Source organism: Pongo abelii, chromosome 10 (assembly GCF_028885655.2).
Source record: "Pongo abelii isolate AG06213 chromosome 10, NHGRI_mPonAbe1-v2.0_pri, whole genome shotgun sequence".
NCBI lineage: Eukaryota > Metazoa > Chordata > Mammalia > Primates > Hominidae > Pongo > Pongo abelii.
The window spans coordinates 125,571,198-125,598,872 of NC_071995.2; the positions used below are offsets into that span (position 1 = coordinate 125,571,198).

General features: G+C 39.9%; 1 long non-coding RNA gene across 5 annotated transcripts; it reads right to left on the minus strand.

Moving 5' to 3' along the window:
- Positions 1-27,670, minus strand: LOC112135843 (uncharacterized). Of its 5 annotated transcripts, XR_010135849.1 has the most exons (8): positions 27,358-27,652; positions 25,546-25,729; positions 18,318-18,431; positions 15,124-15,236; positions 14,873-15,035; positions 13,466-13,605; positions 1,963-2,123; positions 1-659 (listed from the first exon to the last, which is right to left on the minus strand). It is a non-coding gene; the product is annotated as an uncharacterized LOC112135843 (long non-coding RNA). The 5 variants fall into 5 exon arrangements; XR_008512238.2 differs by lacking the exon at positions 15,124-15,236; XR_008512239.2 differs by lacking the exons at positions 15,124-15,236; positions 25,546-25,729 and having other exon boundaries at positions 27,358-27,658.
- Between the last annotated feature and the right edge of the window lie 5 nt (positions 27,671-27,675).

A 27,675-nucleotide genomic window follows, 5' to 3' on the forward strand; every position in this document is an offset into this window, starting at 1 on the left:
CACAGGGATCTAGGCAGTCCTGAACAAGGATCTAGGCAGCCCACGGATCTGCACAGAATGACTCTTCAACAGTGCCACCGTGAGGCCATGTGAAGCAATACCCCTGTCGTCCATTAGATTTCTTTTTTTTTTTCTCCTTGCTGTTTAAAAGAGACCGGATTCCTTTTGAACTATAGAATGATACCAACAGATCTTGAACCATTTTTCATGAGATAAAAATGAGACAGAAATTCCATAATTCTTACTAATAGAGCTTTTATTTATTAGGCAATTATTTGGAGGTGGTCCTGGTGAGGTATGCCAGTTTATGTCTCTTCTCTTTATGGAAAGGGTCTTATCGCTGATTCTTCCATAATAACAGTTCCCCAATTTTATTCACAAACCAACCGGACAGACCTGTGCCCTTGAGAGGAGATGACTGAGAAGCTGAAAAGGTGAGTCATGCCTGTTCTAAGCCAGTTTTGGTCCTTGTACCTGTGCTTGGTCTTGGAATGAGCCTTTCAGCCAATTTGCGCCTATGAGTCCAATGGGAGGTTTGCTGGGGCTTCTAGGAAAGGTGGATTCTTCATAAGAGAACATTGTCAGGAACGTTTCCTTTTCTGCCTGCTCTGTCTCATCCTGCTTCAGATGAATATCATGTAAGGCCATGATACCTGAACCTGAAAGTTTAGAGGACTGGCTCATGGTGATGCCACAACCTGATATTACAGCACTGATAAATGACCTTAGCACTGCTCATCTCCACAGTTATTAATTTAAATTATTATTTGGGATTTCTGTTATTTTAGCACAAAATATTCCCCAAAGTGCAATTTTTCTTCGGTACTAAAATGAAAATACTACACATTTTAACATAATTATTTTATATAAAAACTTTAAAATATATATTTTTAAAAAGCTTACCCAGTTATACCTTTAGATTGCATTGTGCACTTTTACTTGATAAGTATTGTCTTAAATGCAATTAAAGGATGGATTTTGAAATAAATGGTTTAACATCTGCCTCTTAATAGCAAATTTCACAAGCAGGCAGGAACCAAGTCTCTCAGGTACACCCCCTAATACATAATGGAGGGTCTGACAAAATAGTTGATACTCAAAATTATTTGTCAATTAAAAGCTGGATGAGACAAAGAAATGGCATTTCACGCTTCTATTACAGATTGAGCATTATTACCAAATTCCAGTGCAGTTACATGTAAGCTCAAAGGCAAGGACACTTTCCCAGTGGACAAGGAGAAAAGGCAATTTTTGGAATCGAAATGCTTCCTCCAAACTTTTGATGCATAAGAAACAAATATTCAGTTCAGGCTAGGTTATCACTCATGTTTCATTGATTGTGTGTCTTCAGAGTAAAGAAAAAAAAATAAGTGTAAATGGGCTTTAAAGGAGAAACTTATCCAAGAGATATTGATTTGCCTTAAGTGTCCTGGGGGCAAGGCTGGTCCCTAAGCCAAGCAGCTCCATGCAGCATGCCCTCTCCTCTAAAGGCAGCAACCCCCTGTCACAAATTACATTGTTAAAATTTTCCAGTGAAATCTTACAAAGGTTTTGTACTGAGTGGGCTAGTATTTTTTCAATCATAGATTAAGTCTTTTTAGTGTCCTGAAATACATTTGTTCTTCCAAGGCTATCATTTATCCAAAGATAGGTTGTGCAAGGTGATTTGGATGAGTTGAAACCCTCAATCTTGAATTTCATAGGGAGAGTTATAGCTACTTGATTACAGGCTGAGGTTTCCTTGCCTTCAATTCCTCAAAGACAGGACCCCACAAGCTCCACTCAGTGCAGAGAGGATCTCTTTTGGGAAGGAGAAGGCAAAATAGCACGTATTTAACATTGCCTGGGTTATGAACTTAGCTATACTCACTTAATATATGGATATATATTTAATTTTCCCACTTTCCAAAATGACAAAAAAAATAAAAACTTATAAGAGTTATAACACTTATCTACATTCACCTGTATAGTAAGTGATAGGTGGGGTTGGTATTTGAACTCATGACAATTTAAATCCATGCCCCTTCCATAAAGAATGCCAATTACACTTCAGTTCATGTGTCAGGTCCCAAAAGAATGATTTCATTGCCCAGAGATGTGCTGAGATTTTTCTAAAGATGCAACTAGGATTAGAAGGAAAAGTGACAAGATTGACTAGGAATGTCTGCTGCAGGTCAGGATAAGAGCTACTTAATTGCTGTTCCTGTACTAAACCATAGTTAGTTCCCAGATGAGCCAAATTTATCCATATCTGCTCTATTATTCTAGATTCAGTAAGTTTTAAAATGTTCGTTAATTTCAATAGGCATCTTCTACTTTATCACACAGTGGGGAAAAAAAGGTGATAACATTTTTCTTCCATAGAATGCTCTCATTCTTTTCTGGAATTAAATATGTACCTCATATTAGGGAAATCAAAGCATCTCATTGACATGACCACAGTACTTTAGGAATAGTTATTGATCTAATGAATAAATGAGAGATGAGACTCTTTGGGGCTATTGTGTAGAGCAAAAATATATTTTTTAATAGGACTTGAACCTGAGAGGATACAGCCCTCCCAGATCCCATCTCAATTCCATGTGGAGCCTGACAATGAAGTCAACATGGATAAGGGAAGACCTGGGAGATGGAGACCAAATCCTGGTGTCCTTGTGTGAGCCGCAATCCCAGCCTTGCCTGAATTCATTTCTTCTAATAAAGAGTTACACCAAAAAACTATCTTGTGTACCTAAGCTGTTTTGAATTATATTTTCTATGTCACTCAAATATTTAGAAAACCTGAAAAATTTGCAGCCACAGGAGCTTTCTTGTACTCAGGATGGTGGCCACTTAGAGTATCTTTAACAGATGGAATCAGCATGTCTTTAACCATTTTCACACCTTCATTCACTCATCAAACATTTACCCAGTAAGCACCATGGAGCAGGGACTACCAAAATCATTAGGAATATAGAGCTAATTCGACAGGAACCCTGCCTCTAGGTCTTAGAATGCCAATGGACGGAGCAAATGTGCATAGAAACAACTTCAGTTCAAGACTTTATGGGACTGATTGTTGTTACATTTTAAAAATGGGGGGTTTCTCTGATCTGAGCTAATCAAACAAACATCAGACATGGAATTCAGGCTTTGAAGGATGAATAAAAATTTGGAAGAAAGAAATGATGGGTAGAATGGAGCATGCAAAGGGAAGAATGACAGGAAATTTTCATGATAAAGCACAGGTCAAATCCAAGACATGGTAGGTGTTCCAGATTCAGTAGCATTGGAGTGGTGCCCGTGAGTGGTGAGACACTCCCTTGAAGACAGAAAAAATAAGTAGCATAAATTTTTAGAGAATAATCCATCTGCAGTTTGAATAGTAAAGGAAGGGGGTCAGGGGGCCCAGTGATAATCTAAAGTATAAGGAGCAAGGAGACTGGAAGAAACGAGAACAATTAAGGTGAAATCAGTTAATTCTTGGCTGGATCCTGGATCCATTAAAAGCTGCTACACCAAATAATTAGGGGACAATTGGAGAAATTTAAATGTGGACAGGGTGAAATGAATAATTTGCTAATTTTGTTAAACATCAAAATAGTGTTAGCTGATATAGGAGATTCCTTATTTTCTGGAGATGTGTGATAAGGTATTTAGAGTAGAAGTATCATGCTGTTTGTAATTTTTCTTGAAATGGCTCCAAAATAAATAAAGGAAATATGGCAAAGTCTAAATCTTCATTGAATTTGGGCGGTGTATGCAGTTTTGTTATAATTTCCTTTAAATTTCTCTGTATGTTTGAAAGTATTTTTTAAAAATCAGCAAAGATAATAAAAGGGTAACTGCAACTTATATATTGGATACTGGGAGTAGACAGACAAAGGGAGCTCTCATAAGAGATGAAACATGCTTTATAGTCCTTTGGGTATATACCCAGTAATGGGATGGCTGGGTCGAATGGAATTTCTAGTTCTAGATCCCTGAGGAATCGCCACACTGACTTCCACAAGGGTTGAACTAGTTTACAGTCCCACCAACAGTGTAAAAGTGTTCCTATTTCTCCACATCCTCTCCAGCACCTGTTGTTTCCTGACTTTTTAATGATTGCCATTCTAATTGGTGTGAGATGGTATCTCATTGTGGTTTTGATTTGTATTTCTCTGATAGACTGGATTAAGAAAATGTGGCACATATACACCATGGAATACTATGCAGCCATAAAAAATGATGAGTTCATGTCCTTTGTAGGGACATGGATGAAATTGGAAATCATCATTCTCAGTAAACTATCACAAGAACAAAAAACCAAACACTGCATATTCTCACTCATAGGTGGGAATTGAACAATGAGAACACATGGACACAGGAAGGGGAACATCACACTTCGGGGACTGTTGTGGGGTGGGGGGAGAGGGGAGGGATAGCATTGGGAGATATACCTAATGCTAGATGACGAGTTAGTGGGTGCAGCGCACCAGCATGGCACATGTATACATATGTAACTTACCTGCACATTGCGCACATGTACCATAAAACCCAAAGTATAATAATAATAATAATCATAATCATAATAATAATAAAAAGAAAAAAATAAAATAAAATAAAAAAGAGATGAAACATGCTCGGAAAGTCCATTTTCTTTGCTACATGAGCTTCTCTGGAACATTTGCCTTGGCAGCAACAATTTTCTTCCCGGTAGTCATTGTTTTTTCTTTATGGCTAAATTGCTTTTGTCCAGACAGTAATTTGCCCAGCCCCAGAGACTGAGTCATGGTTGGTCTGCTACAGCACTGACTTCCCATTCCTCTTTGCCAAATGCTTTCCCTGCCTCCCTTAGAACCAAAGGTGAACAGTGATGCAATCCTGGCTTATGAGGCCTAACAGGATCTTCTGGAACCATGATGCTCAGAGTGCTTTTTAAGGACCAGGAGCTTCAATGCCACCTCTGAGGTTGCTGGAAATTTTTAAGGACTAGGAGCTTCAATGCCACCTCTGAGGTTGCTGGAAAAACACAGCGTTGATCCCCACCACAGACCTATTAAATGTCTAAAGAATACAATAATTTACAGGAGTAGACGTGATTGTTTTATCACTCAGTTTGTCAACAGATTTGATGTTGCTTGGTCCTGTCACTGACCTGTGTAGCTAATAAAGAATCAGCCCATGTCTGTGCATAAGAAACACGTCAAATGTGCTCTATTGAGGCTCTCTTACTATAGAAAAAAATGCTGGTGTCATAGGAAATTTGGTCATGCAACACATGATTCCTAAGCATTTGAATTGACTACAATCTGTGATAATTTTGTGACATCCTGTCCACTCATTCGTGACATTTAAAGTGATTCAAAAAGTACTTAATATGAATTCAAATATATATATTAATATACATTAAAATATGTATTTGTATATTAAAGTATATATTTAAATATACATGTATACTTAATATATATTTAATATATATATTTAAATTATTAAGCACTTACATATGTATTGCATTCCTTTAATGAGAGACATCTTGAAATGTTTCAAAGCAAGGTTTTGGAATCTCTGCTTTAAGGTGCTTCTCCTTAAAAGGCACAAGGTTGTATCTTAGCTGAAGTTGAAGACTCTCAGAGGTTGTCGTTTCCTATATCTACCACAGAGGGATTACGCCACAGGAGTTCTGTGTCTGAATTCTAGGCCCTTCTTAGCATTTCCTATCTATTGGGACTGAGCTTACTTTCCTTCAGACCTCAGACTGCTCACCTGCCATTAGGATGTTGTATTTATACGATCAGGCAGACTGGTGGCTACCCAGAAACAAAAACTCAACCACCATTGTGCCTAGGATACTTCCTGAAATCTCTTCCAGCAGCAATCAAGACTAGGAAAAACCATCTGTATGTGGAAGGCACACAACTCCATCCACAAATTCAGATAATCAAGACATATAATTTTATCTTGCTTTATTCTGCAATTCTACTTAAGCTCTATTTTTAACTTCCTCTCATCTCTGAGGAATGTTGACCTTACTCAATTTATGAGGGCTTGAGCAAGACTAACTTCTCTGTGATGGGGGTTATGTAATGCACACCCTAGAGTTGATGCAATGGGTGAATGAGTCAATACAAAGCATTTGCAAGAGTGCCTAGTACTTGTGATTGCCATTGTCATAATGATTTAGGGTTGCCACTGCATCTCTCCAAAGTTGTATCTCTGTTCAAATGACTTAGACAGCATCATGGCCCACATGGTATCTTTGGACTATGCAGCCCTCTGCAGAGACATCCTTTATCGTATCTTGTACTAGGTAACTGGGTCACACAGGTTGCTACTGTATCAACTCTTGTTCCCTTCTGAGAGGCTCCTCATGCCCAGAAATTATCCTTCTTCATCTTAGTACCTCCCAAGGCTACAAGAGTTTGTTTTTTGCTATGCTGGTCTATAGGAATTTTTACTATTGTGTTCTTTAGAGTATGAATCACTCTTATTCCAAATACTTTCTGTTGCCGGTCATGGGGTCATGGAAAAACTGAAAACGTTTTACAGCTCACAGTACTTTTTCTAAAACAAAGATAGTGACCCTCGAGTTGTGTGCCAGATATTCTCCACTGGCAACACTTCAATACTCTTCACCATTTTCCCTCCCACTCTGTACCCACGAGGGCTAACAATATGGTTTGGCACCATTAATTAGACTCTTTGCCCTCCAACATCCAGTTAGATTGGAAAGTGAGAGTTAATTGCAAGAAATCAGAGAATGAGAGGAGACGAAATCCAGGTCTTTTGTTCCCTGAACCCACTCTGGTGAGAATGGTGCCAATGCCCTTCAATCAAAGACATGCCAGGACACACTTGTAGCTTAGCAAAGTTGGGTTAATTGCCTTGTGGCAACAAGAGAGGATGTATTAGAAACAAGTTGTTCTAGGATTTGGGCCTTCTTCTTTCAGATGATTTTTGGGTAGGTTCCATGAAGTGAGGCTTTGAATAAAATACTTTCTGAAAGCAAAGTGGTTTGACATCGCCTAACCACTTTTGTGTAAAGTCAGAGTATCTGCTAAGCAGCCCTCATCAGGTTTCTTTAACATATAGGTAGCTGGGTTACTGCTTTTTTTTTTTTTTATTAGTAGTAGTATTTTTTTTTTTTTTTTTTTTTGAGACAGAGTGGAACTCTGTCTCCTAGGCTGGAGTGCAGTGACATGATCTTGGCTCACTGAAACCTCTGCCTCCTGGGTTCAAGCAATTCTCCTGTCTCTGCCTCTTGAGTAGCTGGGATTACAGGCACATGCCACTATGCCTGGCTAATTTTTGTATTTTTAGTAGAGATGGGGTTTTGACATGTTGGCCAGGCTGGTCACTCCAAGCCTCAAGTTATCCACCTGCCTCGGCCTCGCATGGTGCTGGGATTACAGGCATGAACCACTGCACACAGCCAAGATTACCTATTTTGTAATGCTTCAGCCTGCCCTCAGTCCAGAGAGTGGAAAGATGGAGAAATCTTCAATATTCTTGAACATATAACCAAGTCCACTTTATCTCCACCTAGAACCCAATCATTCATTGCAAGGAAGTTTCCTGATTTTTCTCTGCATGTCCTTGATTTCCTTTAGTGAAGGGAGACAACATTAAAGTTCATTATGTTTGTCAATGTAGTATTTTATGAGTGCAGCCCTTGAAATGTGACCAGATCCAAAACAATCAGAGTTGCCACTGTGCTGCCTTTCACAGCAGGGAAAGCTTTACGTTGGACAGAATTTTGTTTTCTTCTTTCCTGTCCTCTTTGAAACTGCCTATTGCCCTGAATGAATGGTAAGTGGTAAATACTTCTGCCTCTCAGCTTTTTATTTTTATTTCCTTATAATTTTTATGGAAGAATTAGTGAGAAGCAGAAAAAACAAGAAAGTATCTTTCAATAAAAGGTTACTTCTCACTAAGGAGATGGCTAATTAGATTTTATCTTCAATAAAGCCTGGTGAACTTAATTTGGCAGGTGTCTTACCTCTACACATGTTGTATTATCCAAATAAAGTTTTCTAAATCTGACTGGTAAAAAATAATGACCTGATGATGTTGGTAAATGTAAAGATGCCAGGCTTCTCACTGGGAGAGTCACATAAGTTCAGGGTGGTACCCAGGAATAAGTACTTTTAATAAGTGCTCAATGTGACTCAGAAAACCAGGTAGGTTTGAGCAATTTGAGTTAAAAGCAAATTTTTGGCTAGGCATGATGGCTCATGCCTGCAATCCCAGCACTTTGGGAGGAACGCTTGAGCCCGGGAGTTGGAGACCATCCTGGACAACACGGCGAGACTCTGTCTCTATAAAAAATACAAAAATTAGCCAGGCATGATGGTGCATTCTTGTGGTCCTAGCTAGGCGGAAGGCTGAAGTGAGAGGTAGGCATGAATCCTGGGAGGTCAGGGTGCAGTGACCCTTAATTGTACCACTGTGCTCTATTTAGCCTGGGTGATGGAGAAGACCCTGGGGAAAAAAAAAAAAAAAAAAGGCAAACTTTCTGGTTAAAAAGAATGCAATGAAAGAATGCAGGTCCTAGAGCTGGGAAGGCAGGAGGCTGGGTTGGACTCCCAGCCACCTACAGCTTCATGGGTGTGGGCAGTGACTTTACCTCTCTGGGTCTAGTTTTCTCTTCTATCAAATTCAGATGCTAATAGGCCTGCTCATGTGGAGGTTCCCATCCAGTGGGAGTCAGTGGCTGATGCTAAAGAGGTGCAGGGTCTCACACTGAGGAGAGGGTCAGCACAGAGCAGGGCCCACTCTAGTGAGAATGGCACCAATACCCTTCAATCAAAGACATGCAGGGACACACTTGTAGCTTAGCAAAGTTGGGTTAATTGCCTTGTGGCAACAAGACAGGGTGAGCACCATGGGAACCATTAGGTGTCTCAAGAAGACTGTATTAGAAACAAGTCATTCTAGGATTTGGGCTGTCTTCTTTCAGATGATTTTTGGGTAGGTTCCGTGAAGTTAGGCTTTGAATAAAATGCTTTCTGAAAGCAAGGTTAATTCTACAACTGGACATGTTCATATGTCTATCTAAAAGGCAGAAATACCAGATCAAATGTAAGCCTATAATTAAGAAAAAACTGTATTCACTCATATCATTCAGGAAAATAAAGGATGTTTGGTTGTTTTTGTAGGTTCTTTAATATCCTTGTATTTTTGAGAATTCAGACATGATTTTAAAGTGGTCTAGTTATCACCTTAGTCTATAGGAATCACAGAGTGGCTCTGCTTGATATTAGTTTACTGGGAAATTATTTTTTAGTGTTTTATAGACACATAATATGTGTTCATATTTATGGGGTACATGTGATATTTTGTTAAATGTAATGATCAAGTCAGGATATCTGGGGTCTCCATCACTTCAAATATTTATTGTTTCTGTGTGTTGGGAACATTTCAAGTTTTCTTTTCTAGCTATTTTAAAATATGCAATACAGTGTTGTTAAATATTGTCACCTTATTCTGCTATCAAACATTAGAACTTATTCCTTCTAACTGCTTGTTTATGCCTCCCAAAAAACCCTTCCTAGCCTCTGGTTACCAGCATTCTACTCTCCACCTCCATAAAATCAACTTTTCTTTGCTCCAACATATAAGTGAGAACATGCAATATTTGTCTTTCTGTCCCTGACTTATTTTACTTAATTTCCTCTAGTTCCATCCATGTTGTTGCAAATAGCAGGATTTCATCCTTTTCAGAGGCTGAATAATACGCCATTGTGTAATGTACCACATTTTCTTTATTTATTCATCCACTGATAGACACTTAGGTTGACTCCAAATATTAGAATGGTGTAAATACTGTGAATAGTGCTAAAATAAACATGGGAATGCAGCTATCTCTGGAATATATGAATTTCTTTTCTTTTATAGATATACCCAGGAGTGGGATTCCAGGATCATGTGGTAGTTCTATTTTTAGTTTTTTGAGGAGCCTTCATACTGTTCTGCATAGTGGTTGTACTAATTTCCATTCTCAACAACAGTATATATCCTCACCAGAACTTATTACCTTTTGGATAAAAGCCTTTTTAACTGAAGTGAGATGATATCTCACTACAGCGGTGATTTGCATTTCTCGATGATAAGTGATGAGGATTTTTTCATATACCTGTTGGCCATTTGTACATCTTCTTGGAGAAGTCTCTTCAGATCTTTTGCTTATTTTTAGTTGGATTATTAGATTTTTTTCCTATAGAGTTGTTTGAGCACTTTCTATATTCTGTTTATTAATATCTTGTCAGATGAGTGGGTCACAAATATTTTTCTCTCATTCTGTGGGCTGTCTCTTCACCTTTTTATTTATTTATTTATTTTTTTTGCTGTGCAGAAGGTTTTTAGCTTAATTCCATTTGTTCATTTTTGCTTTAGTTGCCTGTGTGTGGGGGGTATTATTCAAGAAATCCTTGCCAAGACCAATGTCCTAGAGAGTTTCCCAATATTTTCTTGTAGTAGTTTCATAGATCCAGGTCTTAGATTTAATTCTTTTACTCCATTTTAAATTTATTTTTGTATATGGCCAGAGATAGGGGTCTAGTTTCATTCTTCTGCATATGGATGTCCAGTTTTCCCAGCACTATTTATCAAAGAGACTGTCCTTTCCCCAAAGTATGTTCTTGGCACCTTTGTCAAAAATAAGTTCACTGTAAATGTGTGTATTTATTTCTGGGATCTCTATTATTCTGTTCTACTAGTCTATGTGTCTGTTTTTATGGCAGTACCATGCTGTTTTAGTTACTATAGCTTTACAGGATAGATAGATAGATAGATAGATAGATAGATAGATAGATAGATAGATAGATAGATTTTTTTATTTTATTTTATTTTATTTTTTTGAGACGGAGTTTTACTCTGTCACCTAGACTGGAGTGATGTGGCATGATCTCAACTCACTACAACATCCGCCTCCTGAATTACAGTGATTCTTGTGCTTCAGCCTCCCCTGTAGCTGGGATTACAGGCATGCACTACCACACCTGGCTAATTTTTGTGTTTTTTGTAGAGAGGGGTTTTGCCATGTTGCCCAGGCTGGTCTCGAACTGCTGGGCTAAAGCTATCCACCCGCCTTGGCCTCCCAAAGTGCTGGGATTACAGGCACAAGACACCGTACCTGGCCAGCTTTGTAGTATAATTTGAAGTGAAGAAATGTGATGCCTTCACCTTTATTCTTTTTCCTCATGTGTGCTTTGGTTATTCTGGGTATTTTGTAGATTCAGTAAAATTTTAAGATTTTAAATAAAAACATTTCTTTAAAATTTTGGTATTTTGATAGAGTTTGCATTGAATCTGTAGATTGTTTTGTGTAGTATAGCTAGTTTAACAATATTACTTTTTCCAATCCATGAACATGAAATATTTTTTGGTTTTTTTGGTGTCCTCTTCAATTACTTTCATCAGTGTTGTATAGTTTTCATTGTAGAGATTGTTTAGTTCTCTGGTCACATTTATTGCTAAATATTTTTTTATTTGTAGCTATTGTAAATGGGATTCCTTTCTTGATTTCTTTTTCAGATTGTTCACTGTTGGCCTATAGAAATGCTACTGATTTGTTGTATGTTGATTTTATATTCTGATTCTTTACTGAGTTTGTTTATCAGCACTAACAGTATTTTTCTGGTGGAGTCTTTAGATTTTTTAAAATATAAGATTGTATCATCTGCAAACATAGACAGCTTGACTTCTTCCTTCCCAAATTGGATGCCCTTTATTTCTTTCTCTTGTTTAGTTGCTGTGGTTAGGACTCCTAGGACTACGTTGAAAAAAAGTGGTGAAAGTGGTCATCCTTGTCATGTTCCATATCTTAGTGAAAGAGCTTTCAGTTTTTCCCTGTTTATTATACTAGCAGTGGTTTTGTTGTATATGACTTTTATAATATTGAGGTATGTTCCCTTTATTCCCAGTGTTGTGAGAGTTTTTATCATGAAGAGATGTTAAATTTTATCAAGTGCTTTTTCTGCATTTATTGAAATGAACTTATGTTTTTTGTCCTTTACTCTGTTATGATGTATCACATTTACTGATTTGCATATGTTAAAACATTCTTGCATGAATCCCACTTAATCAAGATGAATGTTCTCTTTAATATGTTATTAAATTAAGTTTCTTAGTATTTCTTTGAGGATTTTTGCATCTGTGCTCATTACGGATTTTGGCCTGTAATTTTCTTTTGGTGTCTTTGTATGGTTTTGGTATCAGGGTAATACTGGCCTCATAGAATTTGTTTGAAAGTATTCACTACTCTTTGATATTTTTGGAATAATTTAAGTAGGATTGACATCTGTTCCTCTTTAAATGTTTGGTAGAATTCAGCAGGTGCTGTTTGATGGGAGAATTTTTACTACTGCTTCTATCTTGTTATTAGTCTACTCAGGTTTTGGATTTCTTCATGGTTCTGTCTTGGTAGGTTGTATGTGTCTAGGACTTTATCCATTTCTTCTACATTTTCCAGTTTGTTGGTATATAGTTGCTAATAATAGGTTCTAACGATCCTTTGGATTTATGTGGTATTAGTTGTAATGTTCTCTTTTTCATCCTAATTTTATTTATTTGGGTATTCTCTCCTTTTTCCTTAGTCTGGCTGAAGGTTTGTCAATTTTATTTATCTTTTCAAAAAGCTGACTTTTTGTTTCATTGATCTTTTGTATTTTTTTAGTCTCAACTCCATTTGTCTCATCCCTGATGTTTATTTTTTGTTTCTTCAACTAATTTTGGGTTTGGTTTGCCCTTGCTTTTCTAATTCTTTGAGATGCATCATTATGTTGTTTATTTGAAGTTTTTCTACTTTTTTGAGGAAGGCACTTATTGTCTTTCATTCTTTTCCTTTTGCCTGAGGAAAATCTGGGGGCCAATCTTGCTGTCAGCTGAGACTTCCCTGGGTATCCAACTTCAAGTCTAGATTATGTGCTTACATAATTATAATGACTAGAAGATCTACATTGTGTTGAGCAGCAGCAACATGTAGGCACTCTCCTAAGTGCTTTGCATGAGTTAAATTATATAATACAGCAACCCTCTTTCCCTGTCTCTGTCTCTCCCTCTCTCTACACACACACACACACACACACACACGCATATATATAGGCTTGTAAATATATGTCTGTATATGTGTGTATATGCATATCACACATATATGTACAACAAATATATATATATATATATATATATATATATATATGCACACATTCCATTTTTCAGATAAAGCAACTAAAGCAAGAGAGGCAGGCCAGTGTCACACAAATGGTTAATGACAGTTGACCTTTGTCATTTGGACCTTTGTCATTAGACCTTTGTCATTTGGACCAGACCACCTTCCTCTAGTTCCCAGTCTCTCCACCACGTCTTACTGTCTTTCATCTTTTGATTACTTAGATATGCCAGTTAGTTTCCTAACCAGCTTTTTAGGTGATCCCCATGAGCACCCTGTGAGGTTGGTGCTACCATTACCCATCATACAGATGAAGGAACTGAGAGGCTCAGAGACCTTAGTATCCTGACCATCCACGTGAAATGCAGATCCTCCTTCAGGAAATCTCGAGCTGAAGAAAAGGTGTTCTTCCTATTTTAATTCTACGTTCTTGACAATAAAAGCTAAACAGGAATGAGTGCAGCTCAAAGGCAGACCTGAGATAAAACAACAGAAAAAAAGCACCACTGGTTCACTTATTTTATGTCCTTCTCAAAGAGCAAAAGAGGTTTCTTCCTCTTTCCTAAGTACCTTCCCATTTAGGCTGCAATTTCTCTGTGCATCCCTTGTTTTCTCTGAGAAAGAGGGACACACTCAAGCATAACAAAGTGTCCCAGAATGTAATATTGAAGTGACCATAATTGGACACTTACTCTCTATTTACTCTCTATGAGTCACAAGGCCAGAACAATTCCCTTTGTCTTTTGGAAAACCTCTTTGTTGGGTGGAGATGCTCTTCACACTGAACAGCTGTTCAGGCTTGTCATGGTGCAAAATAGCAAATGACACACTGAGCCCTACTTGTTACCCATACCGGGTCTGCTGCTGCTGCTCTATTTAGAAAAGGCAGGGACCTTATAAACAACATTAAGGAGTTTTAGAAGCTATCTTTCCTGTAAAGACAAGAAGTGCCCTGTAAACTAGCTCAATACTAAGCAAAAGTTCCTAGTCTTCCCTTTTTACCTTTATTTACCCTAATTTTCTTTTTTTTTTCCACTTAGTTTCAGAGGGTGAGGGGCCAAAGGAAAAAGCAGCAATAGAGAGGGAAGGGGTACCCAAGGTAGCTAATCTATGTGGTTGAGGGGTCAGGACAAGAGTGTAGTTTTCACTCCTGGACTGTGAGACATGTGTTCACCTAGGTTTGGGGATAGGGTTGAAAGACTTGAGGGTTGGGCCATTCTCAAAGCCCATAAATTTAGTGGAAAATAGGAAATCCTCAGAGACTTTATTTTAAAAAAAGGGGAGCAAGTGGAGAAAGAGGAGGAGAACAAAATTACAAGAGACAAACTATACTGTACAAGTATGTGATAATGTTGCAAAATAAGGATTTAAACACTGGTCTTTTCATTTATTTATGTATTCTCCATTTGATAAATATTTCTGCCAATTCATGTCGACTGAGAAGCAGATGCCAAGATGACGTTATACACATGAAAGGTCTATTATGAGAAATTCTTGTGAAGGATGAAGAGAAGAGTAGACAGGGACATGCAAGGAGAGCCTTTAGACCATAAGGCAGGTTTGATGCCAGCAAGTGGAGAGAGGGAAGGAAGACTCACACTCACACTGCTGCAGGTCTCTAAGAAATCCAGCCAGGCACATAAGGAGTCCACAGGCAAAAATGCCCAGTGGGAGGTGCATGTTGGGCAGAAATGTCCTGGCTCTACTACCCCACTGCAACTTTTGGTTAGTGTTTGGAAATACCTTGGGTGGGAGGATGGAGATCTATGGTCCTTGAAGCAGGTTTTTGTGAAGGGAGATGTGAGCACTGGAATCTAAGGCTGCCAGCATCCACCCGTTCGGCTGCACAGGTCTTCTGCACATGATCAGGAAGCAGTTACTCAATGTGCCCCATGGGCCTTATTCACTGAAGGGAAGATTAGAAGAGTGAGTGTATGGAACACATTACAGACTTGGTTGCTGCAGTTGATCTTAGCACTACATGAGGTTCCTACTTTCTCTCTCCTCCAGTATCAATGACAAATTCTCCCACTCTCGTGGATTTTCTGTGAAGATCTTGCTGGCGGACTTGATACTGCAGCCTAACCTTCATCCCTGATGGGTTGACCTGCTGGTAATCATACTCTTCTCAGTCAGGGATTGCTATACATGTTCACTCACAGTTATTAGACGAAGGAATATAAGAAGGTACCAAAGTGGATCACTTGAGTTCCACGCATATTCTTCTCATTCTTCTCTTGCCCCCATTGTGTAAGAGCATTTTTCATCTCCTTTCAATCAGGGTCAGTTATGCCTGCCATCATGGTGACCCCTTATCTGTTGACATCTTCGCAAGGGGTCCAAAGTGCCCAGGTGCCTGCCATAACCTGTAGCTCAAGGGGAACCTTGCTTTTCCCATGGACAGAGTGCCTCCGTTCGGGGACAGGACCCCTAGTCATGCAGAACTCAGAATGGCAGGAATGAGAGACAAACATTCTCCCAATGGGCCATTGGGAAGATGGTAAATAGAGCCATTGTTTTATTACTCTGATTTTATGAATCAATTTAGTCTTCCCTTAGCTACACAACACCATATAGAGGTCTCTGATTTAATGCATGTACTACATTCTAAAAAATGGTAATCTATCCTCACAGAGTATTACCCCAACCTGGTATTTCAACCACGCCATTAGTAAGTAATTCCAATTCTCTCAAGCTGGCTTCTTCCAGGCAATGCAATGTGTTGTATGGCTGATAAGATCTTACGTTTAGGGGCCCTTTCATGAACCTCCTTGTTATGAAGTGGGTTCCTGTTGGATGCTATGCTGTATGAAATTTCATGCTTGTGGATCAAGCCACTTATATGCACACAGATAATGGTACTGGCTGAGGCTCCCCCAGCAGGAAAGCAAATCTGTCTATGAAATATATATCTAAGGCTGTGATTAATCACTGGGTTTTCTGGGATGGAAGGGATCCAATTTAATCGGCTTAGAACAAAGTGGCTGTTCTCCTTGGGACTAGTGTCATAATTGAAACTCAATTTTGATCTCTCTTACAAGCAGATTGGGTATTTAGAGATGCAATGAGAATGAACTTTATGAGTTAAAGTCCATGTTATTGGGACCATCTATACATTCCACCTTTGGCACCATGAATACTATGTCAGTGTGTCCACCATGCTAGTTCTGGAGTAGATAATGACAAAGGTTGGCTCATGTGAACTAGCAGGATCATTTTGTCTCCTGGATTGTTGATTTCTTCTTCAATCATAGATTACTTATAGTGACATAAATGTGTGAAACAGCTTCACGGTTTATGCCAACTCCATTATGCCCATCCATGTGCCTCTTTCCCAGATGTTTTTGTCTCAGACTTTCCAGTCGTTTCCTTACAGGACTCTGACCAGCCACCTAGGTCGTTGACCACTGCTCAGGAATCTATAACTATTCTCATCTCAGGATTCTACTTTCATACAAAGAGGATGGCCAGGTACACTTATTCCAGTTCTAACAACGAAGATTTCCCCTCACCACTGCCTTTCAGCCCCACCACTGAGTATATGTGTAATGCAGCCCCCATCCATTTTTAAGTTGTACCTACATACCTAGCTGACCTATCTGAAAACCAAGATCTGGGAGTGAGCTGATGGAATGATTCTTGTATAACCATGGCAGGTGACATGCATGGCTAGGTTACTTGCTCATAGAGTATACTCAGTCCCTCTGGTTTTGTTCTGGCGTAATCTCATATATGCCATTTCCATTTTATAATGGATTCTGTGGTCCTGCCTGACCCCAGGAAAAGAGGGTCCAAATAGAACATAGCTCATAACTAACAATTCCAGATGCATGGTCTTTTGGTGCCCTCTTGGTCCATCTCTGTTTCATCTCTACCGGAGCAGAGTAATATGCCAGGATTGGATTCACACAAGAAAAGCACATACATTTCTCCTACAGATGGTATGGCCTGGCTGTAGAACTTCGTGGCTTTGCTTTAAAACTCCTATTGTGATTTGCCATAAACCCCACAATGCATAAATATGTATATATATATATGTGTGTGTGTGTGTGTGTGTGTATACACCCCTGACATCTCTAACATCATAGTGACTATAGTGACTGATGGATCATATGGCCCAAGTAGCAAGACTGTCTACAACAGAGCTTGCATCTGCTGCAGAGCTTTTTCCTGACCAAAGCAAGTCAACTTCTGTGTCTTAAAATATGTGGTTCTCAGCAGTGTTTTTGTGTGTGGAATGTGCCGCCTCCAGAACCTGGAGCGTCCCACAAGATGTTATGTTTACTTCATTGTTGCATTGTTGCAGGGGATGCAAGGTGCAGCAATTTGTCTTTTAATGTGGAGTTACTGTATACCCTGAATACTGGACACCTGAAAACATATTGAAATGGCAGGTCCCAGAATTTCTTATTTTTTTACATGTGTCTTATTAAAGACTTCTGCAGACTAATCACCTGTTGCTTGCCCTGACCAATCAGCATGATGTCATCAACATAATGAAACAACATGTTATTTTTCAGGATGTCTAGATGGTCCATATTTCTTTAGAATACATCAGGAGTAAGGATGGGAGCATTGGCATAATATTGGAGGAAAGATGTAAAGAAATGCATGCCATTTGTATATGAATTGTGATTGATTCTCCTGGGATTAAAATATAAATTGTTGGCCAAATAAGTAGACACATACTATGGACCTGAGGCTTTAATAATTTGTTCTAATAGCAAAAGCCCATCTGAGATAGCGACTGTGAACAGGGCTACTGCTTGATGGAAGTTGAGATACTGTAAAGTCACAGGCTAAACTTCATCTGCTTTTTGGAGGGGCTAAACTGGTGAAATAAACAAACATATGATTGTGGCCATGATCCCCTCACTCATTGATCTTTAATTGTTGAGTGAATCTCTGCTAGCCCTCTCCTCAGGATGTAATATTGTTTTGGTTTTATGACTTTCACTGGGTGGGGGCAGTTAAAGTGACTTGTATTTAGCCTTTCCCACTATGACAGTTCTGACCTCACAGGACAAATATACCATGTGCGGGTAATTCTAACTGTGGAACACGTCGATCCAAATTAGACACCAGGGACTGAGGGAATAACTGCAAATTGGTCCACGGGCCACAATTATTTTTGCTTTCTCAAATATAAAGCTAAGAAACTGCTGAGCTATTTTCTACAATTCTTCACCTTCTTCCTGAAGACTGAAGGTGATTCTTTCCTGATCTGAGTGGTTTGAGTCCAAGAGCTGGTGTTTCTCATTCAGCATTTGGGATCAGGTGACAGAAAACTTTTCATAGGAACCTATAGCCAAGAAATATTGGAGGATATATTCTTATTATCTATCCAGGGAAAAATAGTGAGCACAAAGTGAAATTCAATTACCCTCCATGCCTGGTGAAATCTAGTTCACCCTCTGTCTGCAGTTAGTCGTATCACAAGTGCTTGTATTTATTTGGAATATAAAGCAGGACACAGTTCCCACTTTCTCAATTATTTCTCATTAAAGGTGGAAGAATCTTTGGAATTCCTTTCTTCTGAACAATTTGTTCTTAGAGGAAAGAGGAAATATCACACAACTCTGCCCAGGTTTCAGACCCCATTTGGGGATTCTCCTGAGAACAAAAGCTCGTCAACTTGAGTTCACTCCACCACTGTGAGTCGATTATTCTCAACCTGCTCAGGAGTGTTTAAATGCCCTCTTCCCAACAGCATTATTTCAGTCTAGGCTTATGGACATTCTGTCTTTGGTTATGCACTCTATTACAGCTGCTGCATATTAAGCACCGAACACATTGCAGGACATTTGGATTTTAAATTTTCATTGAGCCAGGCCCCCCTCTTCATTTGTAAATTTAACAGTCATTCATTGAGTTCCTACCTTGTGCAGCTCAGCAATCTCTCCAATGTAAAGCCCTGAGGCTCCCTTCATTAAACAGCTGAACCCCTAATGATATGTTAGGCACTGTCCTAGGTGCTGAATATCCAGTGGAGAACTAAACCAAACCTGGACCATCCAGTTGTGGTGGTTACATTCTACCAGAGAAGAAAGGCATTAACCAAACAAGCACAAACCTATTAAATTACACACTGAAATATGCACCATAGATAAAATTCACAGGGAACTACAAGGACAGGCAGGAGTTTTGACCTCTCTAGGACTGCAGTGAGGACAGAATGTATGAGTATCTTTTGAACAATAAGCTCTATATAAGTACCAGCCAATTGCATTCTCACACAGCTATTGAGAGGCAGGTCCTGGACTTGACACAGATTCTCTGGCTTAATCCCCAGACTCTCATCCACCACCCTAAACTCTGTCTCTCTCCTAACCTTTGGATGTACCAGCTCTGTCTCCTGAGGTGGCTATTCTATCAGGGCTAAAGTAGTGGCACTGGAACTTTTGGGGACAATCTTCTTTAATACAAGGGTGCAAACAGGAAAGAACTGATGGTCCTCTGCTGAAAGGGAGACAGAAATACAAGACTTCCCACTTAATTTTCAAATTTCCAGCAGTATTGTTGCAGTAATTTGGATTCATTCTGTAGCAGAGACATTTTAATTTTTTCCTTTCCAATGACTCTTTACATTTCTATGGCCATACTGTCTTTGATGATATAAAAAACATTTAAATTGTGGCATTTGTTCAATGTTGAGTTCTTGTTTTGTTTTGTTCCTCTTAAATTTATCTTTCTTGTAAGTCAAAGAACACAGAATTATTGAATGCATTTCTATTACCATGTTTGCTGTTTGAATGAAGTTATTTAATTGGTACCAAAAGAAATGTGGGTCTGTTGCTATCCACTCACGAAAGAGCTTCACAAATGAACTTCCCCAATCTGTATCAGGCAGAAGCTACACCAGAAATGCAGCTCTGCTCTTTAAGAAGAATAATCTCACCAGACTCTCATTATTAGTGCTCAGCTCTGGGTCCTACCAATTAAACATTCCTAAAGTTGTGGGATAAGAAGAATTGGCCCCAGTGTCCCCTGCTCTTTGAAAGTACAGTGGATCTGAGTGGGGCTGGGTGGGGGACTTGTATTAGTCCATTTTCACACTGCTATAAAGGAATACCCCAGACTTCATAATTTATAAAGGAAAGAGGTTTAATTGACTCACAGTTCCACATTACTGGAGATGCCTCAGGAAACTTGCAATCATGGCAGAAGGCAAAGGGGAAGCAGGCTTCTTCACAAGGCAGCAGGAAAGACAGAGAGAGAGGGTGAAGGAGGAACTTCCAAACACTTATAGAACCATCAGATCTCGTGAGAACTCACTCACTATCATGAGAACTACATGGGAGAACCACCCCCATGATCCAATCACCTCCCACCAGGTCCCTCCTTTGACACATGGGGTTTACAATTTGAGATGAGACTTGGGTAGGGACACAGAGCCAAACCATATCATTCTGCCCCTGGTCCCTCCCAAATCTCCTATCCTTTTTACATTTCAAAACCAATCGTGCCGTCCCAACAGTCCTGAAAGTCTTAATATGTTTCAACATTAACTCAAAAGTCAAAGTCCAAAGTCTCATCTGAGACAAGGCATGACCCTTCTGCCTATATACCTGTAAAATCAAAACCAAGTTAGGTACTTCCAAGATACAATGGGAGTACAGGCATTGGATAAATGCTCCTATTCCAAATGGGAGAAATTGGCCAAAACAAAAGGGCTACAGGCCCCATGAAAGTCAGAAACCCAGCAGTGCAGTCATTCAACCTAAAAGCTCCAAAATGATATCCTTTGACTCCATGTCTCACACCTGGAGTACACTGATGCAAGGGGTGGCTCCCACAGCTTTGGGCAGCTCCTTCACAGGCTGGCATTGAATGCCTTTTCCAGGTGCACAGTGCAATCTGTCAGTGCATCTACCATTCTGGGGTCTGGAGGACAGTGGCTCTCTTCTCACAGCTCCATTAGGCAGTGCCCCAGTGAGGATTCTGTGTTGGGGCTCCAACCCCACATTTCCCTTTTGTACTGCCCTAGCAGAGGTTCTCCATGAGGGCTCCACCTCTGCAGCAGACTTCTTCCTGGACACCCAGGCATTTCCATACATCCTCTGAAATCTAGGCAGAGGTTTCTAAAGCACTCCCCTTGTCTTCTGTGCACCCACAGGCCCAACACCAGGTGGAAGCTGCCAAGGCTTGGGGCTTGCACCCTGTGAAGCAATGGCCCAAGCTGTACCTTGGCCCTTTTAAGTCACTGCTTGCACTGGCATTACTGGGAAACAGCCATGTCCCAAGGCTGCACAGAGAAGTGGGGCCCTGGTGCTGGCTCACGAAAGCATTTTTCCCTCCTAGGCCTCCAGGCCTATAATGGGAGGGATTGCCTTGAAGATCTCTGGCATACCTTGGAGACATTTTCCTCCATGTCTTGGTGATTAATATTCAGCTCCTTGTTACTTATGCAAATTTTTGCAGCTGGCTTCAATTTCTCCCGAGAAAATGGGGTTTTCTTTTCTACTGCATCATCAGGCTGTAAATTTTCCAAACTTTTATGCTCTGCTTCCCTTTTAAACATAAGTTCCTCATCTCCATCTGATACCACCTCAGCATGGACTTCATTGTTCATATCACTAACAGCATTTTGGTCAAAACCATTTAACAAGTCTCCAGGAAGTTCCAAACTTTCCCACATCTTCCTGTGTTTTTCTGAGCCCTCCAAACTGTTCCAACATTTGCTTGTTGCCTCCACATTTTCAGGTTATCTTTATGGCAGTACCACACTCTTACTACCCATTATATTAGTTCATTTTCACATTGCTATAAAGAAATACCCGAAACTGGGTAATTTATAAAGGAAAGAGGTTTAATTGACTCACAATTCCGCATTGCTGGGAAGGCCTCAGGAAAGTCACAATCATGGCAGAAGGCAAAGTGGAAGCAAGCACCTTCTTCGCAAGGTGGCAGGAGAGAGAGAGAGAGCAAAGGAGAAACTGCCAAACACTTACAAAACCATCAGATTTCGTGAGAACTCGCTATCATGAGAACACGTGGGGAAACCACTCCCGTGATCTAATCAGCTCCCACCAGGTTCCTGTCTTGACACAGAGATTAAAATTTGAGATGAGATTTGGGTGGAGAGACAGAGCAAAACCATATCAGTCCTCATTAGAGAGACTGCCCTCCAAGGTCTTTCTGACCCGGGGACTCTGCTCTCCCATTTCCTCCTCTGCTGCCACCAGGTCTGTCATCTTCATTGTTGACATCTTGTGATACAAAGACCAAAGAGGCCTCGATTTTTTTAGACTCCCAGGATGGAGGGATGAAAGAGTCAGACTCACTCAACCATGTTCCTCTTCCTTCCCCACTGTGTTCATTTAGTTTCTGGACCACAAGATACCCTGACAGCTCAAGTCAGTGCCTGGGAAAGTCATTTGATGGGGCTCAGTATTTTGGCATGTTCAAGTTTGAATCTGTCTATGAGGAGAATGAAGGATCCCTGTCATGGTCCTGCAGTAGCCAGAAGTTCCTTATGTTTTCCTTGTACGTGTGCATGTGCATGTGTGTACATGTGTATGTGTGTGTGTAAATATCAATTTTTGAGTGACTACTATCGCTAGTTATTGAGTGAAGCAGTTTGCATATACTGTTTCAATCCTTCAAAACCCTTAGCGGTAAAAACAATTATGTGATCATTTATAGGTGGGGACCCAAAATTCAGAGAGGTTATCACACCCTAGATCCTATAACACCTATGAACATTGTCATGGTTCAGAACCCAGATTCTCATGGACACCACTGTATTCTCTCCCCCTCCCTTCCACTCTTTCTTCCTTTCTCATTATAGCCAGGTTCTCTCCCTGAAAAACTGTGTTCTGGACCCTATTTTTTTCTCCTAAGAGAGGTTAGTTCCCCTCCCCCAGTGCCATCCTAAATTCTAAGCCTATGGTTTTAACAGGTGAGAAGGAAGCAGGCAACTCAGCCCAGTGAGGCCTGGAATAGTACCAAGGATGTGGCTGCCCAGGAGCCCTGGAGCATGGCCAGGGCTGAAGCTGAATACAAGCTAAGCACCACAGGTGGGGTGGGATCTGAGAAGCCCCTGAGCTGCGTGAACAGCTTTTATTATTCTCACACCCTGGGCCTTTCCCTCTCCCTTCTGCATCCCAGAAGAGAGATTTAATTTTCTCAGCAGATGCTCCTGCCTCCAGCACTGGTTCTGTAGTTTTGCATCTGGTCCCCTCCAGTGCCTTTTTCAGAGCTCTGATGTGTCTTTCATTTGAGCACATGGGCCTAGGGCATCCAGCTATGGAGACACATGGAGGAGACAGGGGCCAAGAAGGAATGGACATAAAGAAATTCTAGGGCAAGTCCAAAGCCCTACATTGGAACTAGAAGCAGAATGACTAGTTAGCAATTAGGGAAGAAAAACAAACAAATAAAAGTTGGAGATTTTTCTCATTCCTTATATAAATATAATTTCCACCTTATATAAATATAATTTCCACTGGATTAAAAATTAAATGTAAAATGCAAAATGATAAAAGTACAAGAGGAGAACAGGGACAGATTTAGCCAAAGGTCACTGTAAAAATCATACAAAGGCCGGGCGTGATGGCTTACGCCTGTAATCCCAGCACTTTGGGAGGCTGAGGTGGGCAGATCACAAGGTCAAGAGATCGAGACAATCCTAGCCAATATGGTGAAACCCTGTCCCTACTAAAAATACAAAAATTAGCTGGGCGTGGTGGCAGGCGCCTGTAGTCCCAGCAACTCGGGAGGCTGATGCAGGAGAATCGCTTGAACCCAGGAGGCAGAGGTTGCAGTAAGCCAAGATCACACCATTGCACTCCAGCCAGGTGACAAAGAGAGACTCCGAAAAAAAAAAAAAGACACAAAAGTCTCAAACCATAAAGGAGAAAAGATTAATAGGATTGACCACATAATCTGAGGAATCAATCCATCGTCCTTTTACAGAAATGAAAAGATATAGAATAAAGCAATAATAATAAAATGTTAACAGTAGAATTTAGGTGCTGGTAGGTATATGGTTCTTCACTAAAAACTTCTTTCAATTTTTCTGCATATTTGAAATTTTTCATAATAAATAGTTAGATACAATTATATAGGGTGAGCAGCCATGCATAAAATTAGTTCAACATGTGACCACAGATATTTTTTCTCATAGAGCACATGTGACATTTTATTCAATTATTAATTTACTATCATTATTAGTCTTCAGCCACACAATTTTTTTTTCCACCAAACTGGAGGTTATTAGCAGGTCATTTGCTTCACGCTCCTGGTCATTTAGGAAAAACGGTAGAATTTGGTGGAACAGAAACTAAGCTTTGTTATCTATCTCCCCATTCTCACAAGCAAGGCAGGATGCATCCTCTTTCTGTGAGAAACTGAAACCCATTAATCCAAAATTAGAAGATTTGCTGTTCAAAAGTTATCCTATGAAAAAGATACTTGCTCATGCATGTTTATAGCAGTACAATTCACAATTGCAAAAATGTGAAACCAACCCAAATGCCCATCAGTCAACGAGTGGATAAAGAAACTGTTATTTTATATATATATATATACACACATACATATATATGATGGAATACTACTCAGCCACACACACAAAAAAAATGAGTTAATGGCATTTGCAGCAACCTGGATGAGATTGGAGACTATCATTCTAAGTGAAGTAACTCAAAAATGGAAAACCAAACATCATTTGTTCTCACTTATAATTGGTAGTTAAGCTAGGAGTATGCAAAAGCATAAGAATGACATGATGGACTTTGGGAACTCAGGGGGAAAGGGTGGGAAGGGGGTGAGGGATAAAAGATGACAAATTGGGTTCAATGTATGGTGCTCGGGAGATGGGTGCACCAAAATCTCACAAATCACCACTAAAGAGCTTACTCATGTACCAAATACCACCTGTTCCCCAAAAATCTATGGAAATAATTTTTTTTTTAAAAAAGAAGATTTTGAGTAGCAGGAGCCAACAGGGTGGCTTTGTTCTTTTCTGTAGTTTTAGTCCTCACCCTGATTTGTCAGGCCAGAAAGTGTCTCTGCCATGACTGAACCCTCTGGTCCCTTCAGGAAGCAAGAAGGTGTCCAGAAAACACTACAGGCAGAAATCTCAGCCCCAGCTCTACCTGGCAATGATACGAGCTAGGCTAATGACACCTATGATAGCTAAAAATCCAGGAGAGACACTCCCAGTGCTGGAGAAAGCTCAGGTGGGATCCAGAGCCAAACAGAACTGCACAATCTCTTGGTTCCCCTTATTTATCTATTAAACAACAAAGGTTTTTGATAACTATGCCTGATATTTTATCTTCAGTATATAGATATCTGCCTTCCCCACTAACTTCATATAAAATAGCAAAGCATTTATAGATTTAGAAGCATATGAATTTCACTGGGGGTAAAGTCACTGAATCCTGGAAGAGGTTTTGGAGAGTACTTACAGCATTGTTTTTCAGGAAGTTCTATACTCTTGAGAACTGAGCAGTCTCCAGGAAGTTCCACACCCTGCTCCCCTTCCTCTCCCTCCAGCTCTTTTAAGCTGGAGAAGTGTGAAGAAAGCCCCTCCCTTTGCTCCACTTTCAGGCGATTTCGTGAGGACCAAATATTTGGAGCCTTGGAAGCCACCTTGTGCCGATGAGGAAAGACCAAAAGAATTGCAGAGAGGCATTTCCAGAGCTCTGACCAGAGTCAATGAACCAATCCTAGAAACACCTGTTGCTTGCTGGGTGAGAAGTTTCCTGGTAATTACACTGCATCCACTCGGATATAGCACACAAGCAGATGGACTCACTGATTAGTGAGGAGGCAGCGGGCAAACTAATAATTACTGCACAGGCGAAAGTGCTCTGATGGCAGTAAGTCTAAGATGATGGGGGACATCTAATTCAAACTTAGGGGTTCAAGGAAGCCTTCCCAGAGGAGGTAAGCCCTGAGCTGTGAAATATAGGATAAGCAAGAGTCAACTCCATAAGGTAGGAGGTAGGGGCTTCAGACCACCTGCCCAGGGTTGAAAGAGAGACAAAACATGCCAGTGTGGCTGCTGGGGAAGGAGCGTCTAACGTAAGATAAGGATGGAGAGGTGGGCAGGGGTCAGCCCAACCAAGAGCAATGGAGAGCCATGAAGAATTTTTAACAGAAAATTAGATCTGTAATTTAGAATAATCACAGTGAGGACTGTTGAATTGCTGGCTGGATACAATAAGAGAATAGTAATAGCTAATATTTATACAACACTATGTGACAGACTCTAGGCACTTTATAGGCATTAGAACATTAGATTACTTAATCCATATGTTTTGCTCTCATATATATTAACAATAGTAGTAGTTAATATATATGATTACTAACAATAGTAATTATGTGAGAGAGATAGATATCATATATATTATTAGTAACTACATGAGAGATATATATGATATATAATATACATATCTCACATAACTACTGTTAGCAATCATATATGTTAACCATTACTATTGTTACTGTTGTTATACAGTATATATCTGTCACATGATTATGCTTGTATATTTACAAGTATATATGGTGGGGGGCATATTGGGGAATGTCTCATCTCCATATCTCATATTCATCTTGTAATATGTACATATAGATAGATAGAAGATAGATAGATAAATATCTCACATGATTATATATATTATTATATATATTATATATTATAATATATATAATATATATTTATAAAATATATATTATATATATTTATAAAATATGTATAATATATTATATATATATAATATATATAGATTCACAGGTTTCCCACAGCCCATAGCAAATATAGGGAGAGGTATATATCATATGTATCTCTCTCACATGATTACTATTGTTATCCCCACTTACAGATAAGGAAACTGAGTCAAGTGGACAAACAAGGATCTCCAGCCCCACTGCCTGCCTGAGCCTGAGTCCCGCATGGCACTTGGAGGAACAGCAGTGGCTGGAGGCTAATTTCCTGTTTACACTTTGAAGGCTACTCTCCCTGGTCAGAGACTCTGATGGGACACAAATGTGGAGCCTGTGAGTTCTGACGCAGACTTTTACTTGGCAAAGGTTCAGGAAAAGCAAGTGGCTGATTAGAAGATATGATTTCTACTGAGGGCCAGGCAAAAAGCAAGTGTCTCACGTATAACTGAGTTTGCTCTTTTGATCCTGAGAACAGCTCTGTTGAATTGGGGAGGTGCTCTGGACATTTTACAGATGACAAAACTGAGGCCCAGAGAAGTTAAGTGGCTCACCCAGGGTCCCAGTGTTACTAGAAGGTGTGCAGTGGTCTTCCAGGGAAGATCCTCTTGTATTAGAAGGAAGAGATGATCAGTTCGGAGGGCCTGAGAAAAGACAAGGTCATTTGAAAGTGATAGCAGTTCATCAGGGGGTGATTCTGGAGCACGAAGTGACAAAAGAGTCACATGTCAAGGCACCAATGTAGAAAGGGTCTCCCTATCTTAGAGCCCAGCTGGTCTCTTCCTTCTCAGGGTGGCTCCTCTCTCTCTCTGCCTCTGCCCCTGCCCCTTGTCTTAGCCCAGCATGGGTGCAAGTCCCAGGTTCTGTGACAT